The sequence below is a fragment of the Hyla sarda genome, chromosome 4, assembly GCF_029499605.1.
Source record: "Hyla sarda isolate aHylSar1 chromosome 4, aHylSar1.hap1, whole genome shotgun sequence".
Classification (NCBI taxonomy): Eukaryota; Metazoa; Chordata; class Amphibia; order Anura; family Hylidae; genus Hyla; species Hyla sarda.
Window position 1 is genome coordinate 31,869,323 of NC_079192.1, and position 12,797 is coordinate 31,882,119.

Consider the following 12,797-nt stretch of genomic DNA (forward strand, 5'->3'; position numbering starts at 1 on the left):
TCATCGGCTGTCCGGGCTTGCTGGGAGTTGTAGTTTTGAAACCTCCGGAGGTCCGCAGGTTGAAGACCACTGCGGCCTTCAACATCATCCAGCCCCCTCTCACCCCCTTTAGTTCTGAGTACTCACCTCCGCTCGGCGCTGGTCCGGTCCTGCAGGGCTGTCCGGTAAGGAGGTGGTCCGGTGAGGAGGTGGTCCGGGCTGCTATCTTCACCGGGGAGGCCTCTTCTAAGCGCTTCGGGCCCGGCCTCAGAATAGTCACGTTGCCTTGACAACGACGCAGATGCGTCGTTGTTAAGGCAACGGCTCTATTCCGGGCCGGAAGCGCGGAGAAGAGGCGCCCCCGGTGAAGATAGCAGCCCGGACCACCTCCTCACCGGACCACCTCCTTACCGGACAGCCCTGCAGGACCGGACCAGCGCCGAGCGGAGGTGAGTACTGTACAGAACTAAAGGGGGTGAGAGGGGGCTGGATGATGTTGAAGGCCGCAGTGGTCTTCAACCTGCGGACCTCCGGAGGTTTCAAAACTACAACTCCCAGCAAGCCCGGACAGCCGATGGCTGCCCGGGCTTGCTGGGAGTTGTAGTTTTGAAACCTCTGGAGGTCCGCAAGTTGAAGGCCGCAGTGGTCTTCAACCTGCGGACCTCCGGAGGTTTCAAAACTACAACTCCCAGCAAGCCCGGACAGCCGATGGCTGCCCGGGCTTGCTGGGAGTTGTAGTTTTGAAACCTCTGGAGGTCCGCAGGTTGAAGACCACTGAGGGCGAATGATGAGAAGAGGATGATGAAGGGGGGGGGGTGTGGGGATGATGAAGGGGGGATGTGTGGGATAAGGGGATGTGTGGGATGATGACAAGGGGATGATGAAGGGGGGATGTGTGGGATGATGACAAGGGGATGATGAAGGGGGGATGTGTGGGATGATGACAAGGGGATGATGAAGGGGGGATGTGTGGGATGATAAGGGGATGTGTGGGATGATGACAAGGGGATGATGAAGGGGGGATGTGTGGGATGATGACAAGGGGATGATGAAGGGGGGATGTGTGGGATGATAAGGGGATGTGTGGGATGATGACAAGGGGATGATGAAGGGGGGATGTGTGGGATGATAAGGGGATGTGTGGGATGATGACAAGGGGATGATGAAGGGGGGATGTGTGGGATGATGACAAGGGGATGATGAGGATGTTAATGACGGGTCTGGATGATGACAGGGGGGGATGAGGTATTTCCCACCCTAGGCTTATACTCGAGTCAATAACTTTTCCTGGGATTTTGGGTTGAAATTAGGGGTCTCGGCTTATACTCGGGTCGGCTTATACTCGAGTATATACGGTAAATTGTTAGGCTTCTAATTAATTTAAAATGTTCAAAACAAAAAAATTGCTGTCAAAATAAAGTAGACATCTGCAAGTATAAGTTTCATAAACTATTTGGTCAGTATGTATAAATATATGCAACCTATTAGTGTTAAAATAGCAAAAAATCTTAATTTTTTTTAAAATGTCATGATTTTCTGCATTGTAAAAAAAAAACTACAAATGATATCGTCTTACTTTTACTATGTACATGAAGGACAACTTGTGACAAAAAAACTATGTCAGAATTATCGTGATTGGCAAAACATTACCAGAGTTATTCTCTAATAAAGACAGACATCACCGATTTGAAAAATCAGGCCTGGTCTTTCAGGAGCGTACAGGTTTATTTGGGTTGGTCCTTAAGGGGTTAAAGGGGTTATCCAGGAAAAAAACTTTTTTTTATATATTACTCCAGAAAGTTAAACGGATTTGTAAATTACTTGTATTAAAAAATCTTAATCCTTTCAGTACTTATGAGCTTCTGAAGTTGAGTTGTTCTTTTCTGTCTCAGTGCTCTCTGATGACACTTGTCTCGGGAACCGCCCAGTTTAGAAGAAAATCCCCATAGCAAACCTCTTTTAAACTGGGCGGTTCCCGAGACACGTGTCATCAGAGAGCACTTAGACAGAAAAGAACAACTCAACTTCAGAAGCTCATAATAGAAGTAATAGAAGTCATTTACAAATCTGTTAAACTTTCTGGAGCCAGTTTATATATATAAAAAAAGTTTTTTCCTGGATAACCCCTTTAAAAAAAAAGCCACAAAAACTGCCCCGTCATTTTTCACTTCCAATATACAGTTTTTTTTGCTCCTAGTGCCCATTATATCACCCTGTAGAGTCCACCTATGGGCACAGCTGGTAAACCATGTATGTGCTTGCTGTCACGATGCCGGCTGGCAGGTAGTGGACCCTCTGTGCCAGAGAGGGATTGGCGTGGACCGTGCTAGTGGACCGGTTCTAAGCCACTACTGGTTTTCACCAGAGCCCGCCGCAAAGCGGGATGGTCTTGCTGCGGCGGTAGTGACCAGGTCGTATCCACTAGCAACGGCTCACCTCTCTGGCTGCTGAAGATAGGCGCGGTACAAGGGAGTAGGCAGAAGCAAGGTCGGACGTAGCAGAAGGTCGGGGCAGGCAGCAAGGATCGTAGTCAGGGGCAACGGCAGAAGGTCTGGAAACACTGGCAAGGGACACACAAGGAACGCTTTCACTGGCACTAAGGCAACAAGATCCGGCAAGGGAGTGCAAGGGAAGTGAGGTAATATAGGGAGTGCACAGGTGATAACTCTAATTGGAACCACTGCGCCAATCAGCGGCGCAGTGGCCCTTTAAATCGCAGAGACCCGGCGCGCGCGCGCCCTAGGGAGCGGGGCCGCGCGCGCCGGGACAGAACAGACGGGGAGCGAGTCAGGTAGGAGAGCCGGGGTGCGCATCGCGAGCGGGCGCTACCCGCATCGCGAATCGCATCCCGGCTAGCAGCAGGATCGCAGCGCCCCGGGTCAGAGGACGTGACCGGGGCGCTGCAGCGGAGGAGGTGAAGCGAGCGCTCCGGGGAGGAGCGGGAACCCGGAGCGCTCGGCGTAACAGTACCCCCCCCCTTGGGTCTCCCCCTCTTCTTGGAGCCTGAGAACCTGAGGAGCAGACTTTTGTCAAGGATGTTGTCCTCAGGTTCCCAGGATCTCTCTTCAGGACCACAACCCTCCCAGTCTACTAAAAAAAAATTTTTTCCTCTGACCTTTTTGGCAGCCAAAATCTCCTTGACCGAGAAGACGTCCGAGGAGCCGGAAACAGGAGTGGGAGGAACAGATTTGGGAGAAAAACGGTTGAGGATGAGTGGTTTGAGAAGAGAGACGTGAAAGGCATTAGGGATACGAAGAGAAGGAGGAAGAAGAAGTTTATAAGAGACAGGATTAATTTGACACAGAATTTTGAAAGGACCAAGATAGCGTGGTCCCAACTTGTAGCTAGGGACACGGAAGCGGACATATTTAGCGGAGAGCCATACCTTGTCTCCAGGGGAAAAAACGGGGGGAGCTCTTCTTTTCTTATCCGCGAACCTCTTCATGCGTGAAGAAGCCTGTAAGAGAGAATTTTGGGTCTCTCTCCATATAATGGAAAGGTCACGAGAAATTTCATCCACAGCGGGCAGACCAGAGGGCAAGGGGGTAGGGAGGGGGGGAAGAGGGTGACGGCCGTACACCACGAAAAATGGGGATTTGGAGGAAGATTCAGAGACCCTGAAGTTATACGAGAATTCGGCCCATGGAAGGAGATCTGCCCAGTCATCCTGGCGGGAGGAAACAAAATGTCGCAAATAATCACCCAGGATCTGGTTAATTCTTTCTACTTGTCCATTGGACTGGGGATGATATGCAGAGGAAAAATTCAATTTAATCTTGAGTTGTTTACAGAGAGCTCTCCAGAATTTAGACACGAATTGGACCCCTCTATCCGAGACAATCTGCGTAGGCAACCCGTGAAGACGAAAAATGTGTACAAAAAATTGTTTAGCCAACTGAGGCGCAGAAGGAAGACCAGGAAGAGGAATGAAATGTGCCATTTTGGAGAATCGATCAACGACCACCCAAATAACGGTGTTGCCACGGGAAGGGGGTAAATCAGTAATAAAATCCATACCAATCAGAGACCAAGGCTGTTCGGGGACAGGCAGAGGATGAAGAAAACCAGCGGGCTTCTGGCGAGGAGTCTTATCCCGGGCACAGATAGTGCAGGCTCGCACAAAGTCCCCAACATCCGTCTCCAGAGTTGGCCACCAATAGAAGCGGGAGATGAGTTGCACAGATTTCTTGATGCCCGCATGACCTGCGAGATGGGAGGAGTGACCCCATTTGAGGATTCCGAGGCGTTGGCGTGGAGAAACAAAGGTCTTTCCTGGAGGAGTCTGTCTGATGGAGGCAGGAGAAGTGGAGATCAGGCAGTCAGGTGGAATGATGTGTTGCGGAGGGAGATCAACTTCTGAGGCATCCGAGGAACGAGAGAGAGCATCGGCTCTAATGTTCTTATCGGCAGGACGAAAGTGAATCTCAAAATTAAATCGGGCAAAGAACAGAGACCACCGGGCCTGGCGAGGATTCAGCCGTTGGGCCGACTGGAGGTAGGAGAGGTTCTTGTGGTCGGTGTAGATAATAACAGGAAATCTTGATCCCTCCAGCAGATGCCTCCATTCCTCAAGTGCTAATTTAATGGCTAGAAGTTCTCGATCCCCGATGGAGTAGTTCCTCTCCGCTGGAGAGAAGGTCCTAGAGAAAAAACCACAAGTGACAGCATGCCCGGAAGGATTTTTTTGTAGAAGAACAGCTCCAGCTCCTACTGAGGAGGCATCAACCTCCAATAGGAAGGGTTTGGAAGGGTCAGGTCTGGAGAGCACGGGAGCCGAAGAAAAGGCAGACTTGAGTTGTTTAAAGGAGTCTTCTGCTTGAGGAGACCAGGACAATTCTGAAGCAAGTGTACGGAATTGTACGGCATACTCGCCAACGGAAGAATTACCCTGGACCAGGTTCAACAGGGCAGTCTCAGCAGAAGAGGCTCGGGCAGGTTCCTCAAAGACACTTCGGATTTCCGAGAAGAAGGAGTGTACTGAGGCAGTGACGGGGTCATTGCGGTCCCAGAGCGGTGTGGCCCATGACAGGGCTTTTCCGGACAGAAGACTGACTACGAAAGCCACCTTAGACCTTTCAGTGGGAAACAGGTCCGACATCATCTCCAGATGCAGGGAACATTGGGAAAGGAAGCCACGGCAAAACTTAGAGTCCCCATCAAACTTATCCGGCAAGGATAAGCGTATCCCAGGAGCGGCCACTCGCTGCGGAGGAGGTGCAGGAGCTGGCGGAGGAGATGACTGCTGAAGCTGTGGTAGCAACTGTTGTAGCATAACGGTCAGTTGAGACAGCTGTTGGCCTTGTTGCGCAATCTGTTGTGACTGCTGGGCGACCACCGTGGTGAGGTCAGCGACAACTGGCAGAGGAACTTCAGCGGGATCCATGGCCGGATCTACTGTCACGATGCCGGCTGGCAGGTAGTGGACCCTCTGTGCCAGAGAGGGATTGGCGTGGACCGTGCTAGTGGACCGGTTCTAAGCCACTACTGGTTTTCACCAGAGCCCGCCGCAAAGCGGGATGGTCTTGCTGCGGCGGTAGTGACCAGGTCGTATCCACTAGCAACGGCTCACCTCTCTGGCTGCTGAAGATAGGCGCGGTACAAGGGAGTAGGCAGAAGCAAGGTCGGACGTAGCAGAAGGTCGGGGCAGGCAGCAAGGATCGTAGTCAGGGGCAACGGCAGAAGGTCTGGAAACACTGGCAAGGGACACACAAGGAACGCTTTCACTGGCACTAAGGCAACAAGATCCGGCAAGGGAGTGCAAGGGAAGTGAGGTAATATAGGGAGTGCACAGGTGATAACTCTAATTGGAACCACTGCGCCAATCAGCGGCGCAGTGGCCCTTTAAATCGCAGAGACCCGGCGCGCGCGCGCCCTAGGGAGCGGGGCCGCGCGCGCCGGGACAGAACAGACGGGGAGCGAGTCAGGTAGGAGAGCCGGGGTGCGCATCGCGAGCGGGCGCTACCCGCATCGCGAATCGCATCCCGGCTAGCAGCAGGATCGCAGCGCCCCGGGTCAGAGGACGTGACCGGGGCGCTGCAGCGGAGGAGGTGAAGCGAGCGCTCCGGGGAGGAGCGGGAACCCGGAGCGCTCGGCGTAACACTTGCACTGTATCTCAGCATTGAAGAGAAGGCCCCGCTGTGTGACAGACATGATATATCCTGACAAGATATTCCGCCCTTCTCAGCAGGCTCCATGATCGGAGTGACAGACATTTTTAACATTGTAAGTTTGTGTACATTTTTTTTTATAAGAGCGTCGCTACACAGAGGATGAAGATTGACTCATCAGGATTAGTGCTTATTCACACAGGCAAAATCATGTCAAAATCCAAGCCATGAAGCATTTGGTTTTACCTAAAAGAAATATCCACGGTGTATAGACATCTTAAAGGGGTACTCCGGTGGAAATTTTTTTTTTTTTCATATCAACTGGTACCACAAAGTTAAACAGATTTGTAAATTACCTTGATTAAAAATCTTAATCCTTCCAGTACTTATCAGCTGATGTATACTACAGAGGAAGTTGTATTTCTTTCTGGGGTTCTTTTCTGTCTGAGCACAGTGCTCTCTGTTGACACCTCTGTCCATGTCAGTTACTGTCCAGAGCAGGAGCAAATCCCCATAGCAAACCTCTCCTTTAGAACACGGGGGTGAATGCCATCTGGACCTGGCGATTTGTCTATTTTGATTTTTTGTAGGCGGCACTGTACTTCTTCCTGGGTTAGACAGGTACCTGTACTTCTTCCTGGGTTAGACAGGTGACCTGTACTGGGAAGTTTACCTTATCTCGCTGTATTTCACCCGGCATTTCATTTTCCTCAGTGAATACAGTGGAGAAGAATATGTTTAATATATTTGCTTTTTCCTGATCCCCGTTTATAATTTCTTCCTCTTCATTTTATAAAGGGCCTACACTTTCATTTTTGACCTTTTTGTTATTTATATAGTTAGAGAACATTTTGGGGTTAGTTTTCCTCTCTTTGGCAATGAGTCTTTCTGTCTCTATTTTTGTAGCTTTTATCTGTTTTTTACATATTTCACATTTTTCTCTATAGCTTTTTAGTGCTTCTTCACTGCCGTCCTGTTTTAGTAATTTAAATGCTTTATTTTTGTCATTTATTGCCCCCTTAACATTTTTATTCATCCATATTGGTTTTCTTTTATTTCTGACCCTTTTATCCCCATAAGGTATATACATCTTACAGTGAGAATTTAAAATATTCTTAAAAGTCTCCCATTTAGTGTCAGTATTGTTCTTTTTGAGGACATTATCCCATTTTATATTGTTAAGGGCTTCTCTGAGTTGATCAAACTTTTCCATCCTAAAGTTCATTGTTTTTGTGGCCCCTCGAGAGATTCCCTTATTGAAGAACAAGTTATAATGTTGTGGTGTCCCGGTACAGGACCTTGTCCTGTCCCTGTCTTAAAGGGGTATTCCAGGACTATGCTACAGGGGCTGTAAAGTTAGTGTAGTTCATAATATAGTGTCAGTACCTGTGTGTGGCGGTTTTCTCACAATTCTTATGTGATTTTCATCCCAATATTTATTTTTACCAGAGAGAGAGGGTGGAGAGAGCAATCTGCAACTAATGCAACAGCTGGAGGCCCCCTGATTGAAAACCACAGGTCTGCAGCTCATTTATGTTTCAATGGGTGGGGTAGCTAATGTGTGGGAAGGAGGAAAATGGTATCATGGGATTTGTAGGCAAACAAGAAAACTGAAAACAGGAAATACAAGTTCACAGAATCCGAATCTGCCTCCGAATCCGAATCTGCCAGTGAGGACGAGGAAGATCCAACATTCCTGTGTTCTTCATCGTCCTCCTCATCATCTTGTGGTGATGATGAGCCCCCCAGAAGGCGGCGGAGATGCCCCCAGGCGAGGCCACGCACCCCCCATGAAAGTGCCCCAGTGGCTGGCACTAGTGCGAGTGGTGATACTAGGAGTTCGACCCCCCAGGCGAATTTACCGGAGCCCCCTTCCGGTGAACCTGTCTGGAGACCCCCAGAGGGTTATCAGCCACGGGTTCCGGAGTTTGTTGGCGACTCCGGAATCCGGATTGACACGGCTGGGTTCACTGAATTTGACTATTTCAGTTATTTTTTCATTGACAGCCTGGTCAATCTAATGGTGGAGCAGACGAATGTGTACGCCCAGCAGTTCATCGCCCACCACCCTGGTTCTTTTTTGGCCAGGTCCAATGAATGGTATGCCGTCAGTGCAGCAGAAATGAGGACATTTTGGGGCCTCTTGCTGCATATGGGCCTGGTCAAAAAGCCCAGTGTCAGGCAGTACTGGAGCGGGGACATCTTCTACCAGACCCCGCTTTACAGTATGGTCATGACACGTAAGCGGTTCGAGGCTATTTGGAAATGCCTTCATTATGCAGATAATGCGGCATGTCCGCCCCGAGGTGATCCCGCCCATGACCGGCTTTACAAAGTGAGGCCGGTCATCGATCACTTTGGGGCCAAATTTTTGGAGGCCTACGTACCGCTCAGGGACCTCTCGGTTGATGAGTCTCTCATCAGTTTTAAGGGGAGACTCATCTTCCGCCAGTATATTCCCTCGAAGCGGGCGCGGTATGGAGTGAAGCTCTATAAACTTTGTGAGAGTACCTCCGGGTACACTCTCAAGTTTAGAGTGTATGAGGGACGAGATTCCCGTATTGAACCCCCAGATTGTTCCCCCACTCTGGGTGTTAGCTGGAAAATCGTTTGGGACCTTATGTACCCATTCCTGGATAAGGGTTACCACGTGTAAGTGGACAACTTTTATACCAGCATCCCTCTCTTCACATCCCTTGCCGCCAGATCCACGTCCGCTTGTGGGACCTTGCGGAGAAACCAGAGAGGCCTCCCTCTAAATTTGATCCAGACACCTATTCCCAAGGGTGAGTCCCATGCCCTTACCCATGATAACCTGTTGCTGGTCAAGTATAAGGATAAGAGTCCTTATGCTGACCACTATTTATGGTAACGGCAGCTCACCTGTCCCTGTGCGAGGTACCACAACAACGGTCCTCAAGCCTGATTGTATTCTGGACTACAATCGGTATATGGGGGGAGTTGATCTCTCAGATCAAGTCCTCAAGCCATACATGGCCATGCGGAAAACACGTGTATGGTACTAAATAGTTGCGGTCTACATGGTACAGGTTGCCATGTACAACTCTTTTGTTCTGTACCGGAACACTGGCAGCACAGGGACATACCTCCAGTTCCAAGAGGAAGTCCTAAAGGTCCTGATCTTTGCTGACCGGGAAAGAGCAGGTCGGACTTCCCAAGAAACTGGAGTTATAGGTGCCAGGATCGTCCCAGGCCAACACTTTCCAGGTGAGGTCCCCCACACTGGAAAGAAGGGACGATCCCAGAAAAAATGCAGAGTGTGTAACAGGAGGGGGATACGGAAGGACACCACCACTCAGTGTGACACTTGCCCCGATCATCCGGGCCTCTGCATTAAGGACTGCTTCAGGGAGTATCACACTTCCATGGAGTACTAAATTTTCCCTCTAGGTCCGGTACTTCCATAATTTGACCCCAATGTACCAAATCCAGAGTACATTCCAAATTTTAACCCCATAAAACCACTAAATTGCCCAAAAAAACAATTTCATAAAAAAAAAAAAAAACTGATAAGACCTCTGGGGGTATTTTTTTCAAAAATGGGTCATGGGTCACTATCATCGGGGACTTTTTATGTTGCCTCAAATGCGTAGCACTCTCTCTCCACCTGAGCGGGTGCGCATTTGAGGCAACAGGTTAGGGACGGCCACACACGTCACATTCCCAGAATGATGATTCAGAGCATAGGGTTTGGGGTGGGCATATTTTTTAGTTTTGGCTATGCTCTGGGTAATCAGTCTGTGAACATAACCTGTTTTATAATTTTATGTCCCACTGTACCCCTTGTTAGTTATTAGTGTATCCCATATAATGCCCCTTGAGGGGGGGTCCCACTGTTCTGGCTCCATAGGCAGCTGTCTAGAAGCTCCAGGCCCCTGACTGCCCTCCTGTTCCTCCGTGACCAGTGAGCAGAGCCGATCTACGCCCAGATATGAGGTATGTCCTTACTCCAAAGAAATGTATTTACAAATTTTTTATTTTTTTTGCTGTTCTGGCACTAAATGTGGCATGCCCCATTTCAGCAAAATGTGACTCCTTCTCTTCTGAGCATTGTAGTGCGCCAGCAGAGCCCTTGACATCCACACATGGGGTACTTCCATACTCAGAAGAAGGCTCACTGTACCCCTTTCCTTGAGGGGTGCCGTTCCTTGAGGGGTGTACTTTCCAAAATAGTATGCCCTGTGGGTTTTTTTTCTCGCTGTCCTGGCACCATAGGGGCTTCCTAAATGGGACATGCCCCCCCAAAACCATTTCAGCAAAATTAGATTTGCAAAAGCCAAATATGACTCCTTCTCTTCTGAGCATTGTAGTGCGCCAACAGAGCACTTGACATCCACATATGTGGTGTTTCCATACTCAGAAGAGATGGGGTTACAAATTTTGGGGGGCATTTTCTCCTATTACCCCTTGTAAAAATGTAAAATTTGGGGGAAAACTAGCATTTTAGTGAAAATAATAATAATTTACACATCCAAATTTAACGAAAAGTTGTGAAACGCCTGTGGGGTGTTTAGGCTCACTGTACCCCTTGCTGTCCTGGCACCATAGGGGCTTCCTAAATGGGACATGCCCCCCCCCCCCCCCCCCCCAAACCATTTCAGCAAAATTTGATTTGCAAAAGCCAAATATGACTCCTTCTCTTCTGAGCATTGTAGTGCGCCCGCAGTACACTTGACCTCCACATATGTGGTGTTTCCATACTCAGAAGAGATGGGGTTACAAATTTTGGGGGGCATTTTCTCCTATTAACCCTTGTAAAAATGTAAAATTTGGGGGAAAACTAGAATTTTTGTGAAAAAAAAAATAATTTACACGTCCAACTTTAACGAAAAGTCGTGAAACCCCTGTGGGGTGTTAAGGCTTACTGGACCCCTTGTTACTTTCCTTGAGGGGTGTAGTTTCCAAAATAGTATGCCATGTTGTTGTTTTTTTTGCTGTCCTGGCACCATAGGGGCTTCCTAAATGGGACATGCCCCCCCCCCCCCCCCCAAAACCATTTCAGCAAAACTTGATTTGCAAAAACCAAATATGACTCCTTCTCTTCTGAGCATTGTAGTGCGCCCACAGTGCACTTGACCTCCACATATGTGGTGTTTCCACACTCAGAAGAGATGGGGTTACAAATTTTGGGGGGCATTTTCTCCTATTAACCCTTGGAAAAATGTAAAATTTCAGGGAAAACTAGAATTTTAGTGAAAAAAAAAAGAAAATCATTTACACGTCCAACTTCAACGAAAAGTCGTGAAACCCCTGTGGGGTGTTAAGGCTCACTGGACCCCTTGTTATCTTCCTTGAGGGGTGTAGTTTCCAAAATAGTATGCCATGTTTTTTTTTTGCTGTCCTGACACCATAGGGGCTTCCTAAATGCAACATGCCCCCCCAAAACCATTACAGCAAAATTTGATTTGCAAAAACCAAATATGACTCCTTCTCTTCTGAGCATTGTAGTGCGCCCACAGTGCACTTGACCTCCACATATGTGGTGTTTCCACACTCAGAAGAGATGGGGTTACAAATTTTGGGGGGCATTTTCTCCTATTAACCCTTGGAAAAATTTAAAATTTGGGGGAAAACTAGAATTTTAGTGAAAAAAAAGAAAATCATTTACACGTCCAACTTCAACGAAAAGTCGTGAAACCCCTGTGGGGTGTTAAGGCTCACTGGACCCCTTGTTATGTTCCTTGAGGGGTGTACTTTCCAAAATAGTATGCCATGTGTTTTTTTTTGCTGTCCTGACACCATAGGGGCTTCCTAAATGCAACATGCCCCCCCCAAAACCATTTCAGCAAAATTTGATTTGCAAAAACCAAATATGACTCCTTCTCTTCTGAGCATTGTAGTGTGCCCACAGTGCACTTGACCTCCACATATGTGGTGTTTCCATACTCAGAAGAAATGGGGTTACAAATTTTGGGGGGTCATTTTCTCCTATTAACCCTTGGAAAAATGTTAAATTTGGGGGAAAACTAGAATTTTAGTGAAAAAAAAAAGAAAATCATTTACACGTCCAACTTTAACGAAAAGTCGTGAAACCCCTGTGGGGTGTTAAGGCTCACTGGACCCCTTGTAATGTTCCTTTAGGGGTGTAGTTTCCAAAATAGTATGCCATGTGATTTTTTTTTTTGCTGTCCTGACACCATAGGGGCTTCCTAAATGCAACATGCCCCCAAAAACCATTTCAGAAAAACTCTCCAAAATCCCTCTGTCGCTCCTTCCCTTATGAGCCCTCTACTGCGCCCGCCGAACACTTGACATACACATATGAGGTATTTCCTTACTCGAGAGAAATTAGGTTACACATTTTAGGAAGATTTCTCTCCTTTTACCCCTTGTAAAAATTCAAAAAATGGGTCTACAAGAACATGCGAGTGTAAAAAAATGAAGATTTTGAATTTTCTCCTTCTATTTGCTGCTCTTCCTGTGAAACACCTAAAGGGTTAAAAAACCTTTTGAATGTCATTTTGAATACTTTGAGGGGTGCAGTTTTTATAATGGGGTCATTTGTGGGGCATTTCTAATATAAAGGCCCCTCAAATCCACTTCAAAAAATTTCGATTTTGAAAATTTTGTGAAAAATTGGAAAATTGCTGCTGTACTTTGAAGCCCTCTGGTGTCTTCCGAAAGTAAAAACATGTCTAATTTATTAATGGTGTATGATCAATGTCTAATGATAAGGGGGTCACCTGAATA

The 12,797-nt window shown here is 47.9% G+C and overlaps 1 protein-coding gene across 4 annotated transcripts in view; it reads left to right on the plus strand.

The window, feature by feature from the left end:
• The window catches only part of PLPPR2 (phospholipid phosphatase related 2), a 38,332-nt gene that overhangs the window by 4,537 nt on the left and 20,998 nt on the right, over positions 1-12,797 (plus strand). The gene's annotated exons all lie outside the window — the stretch shown is intronic.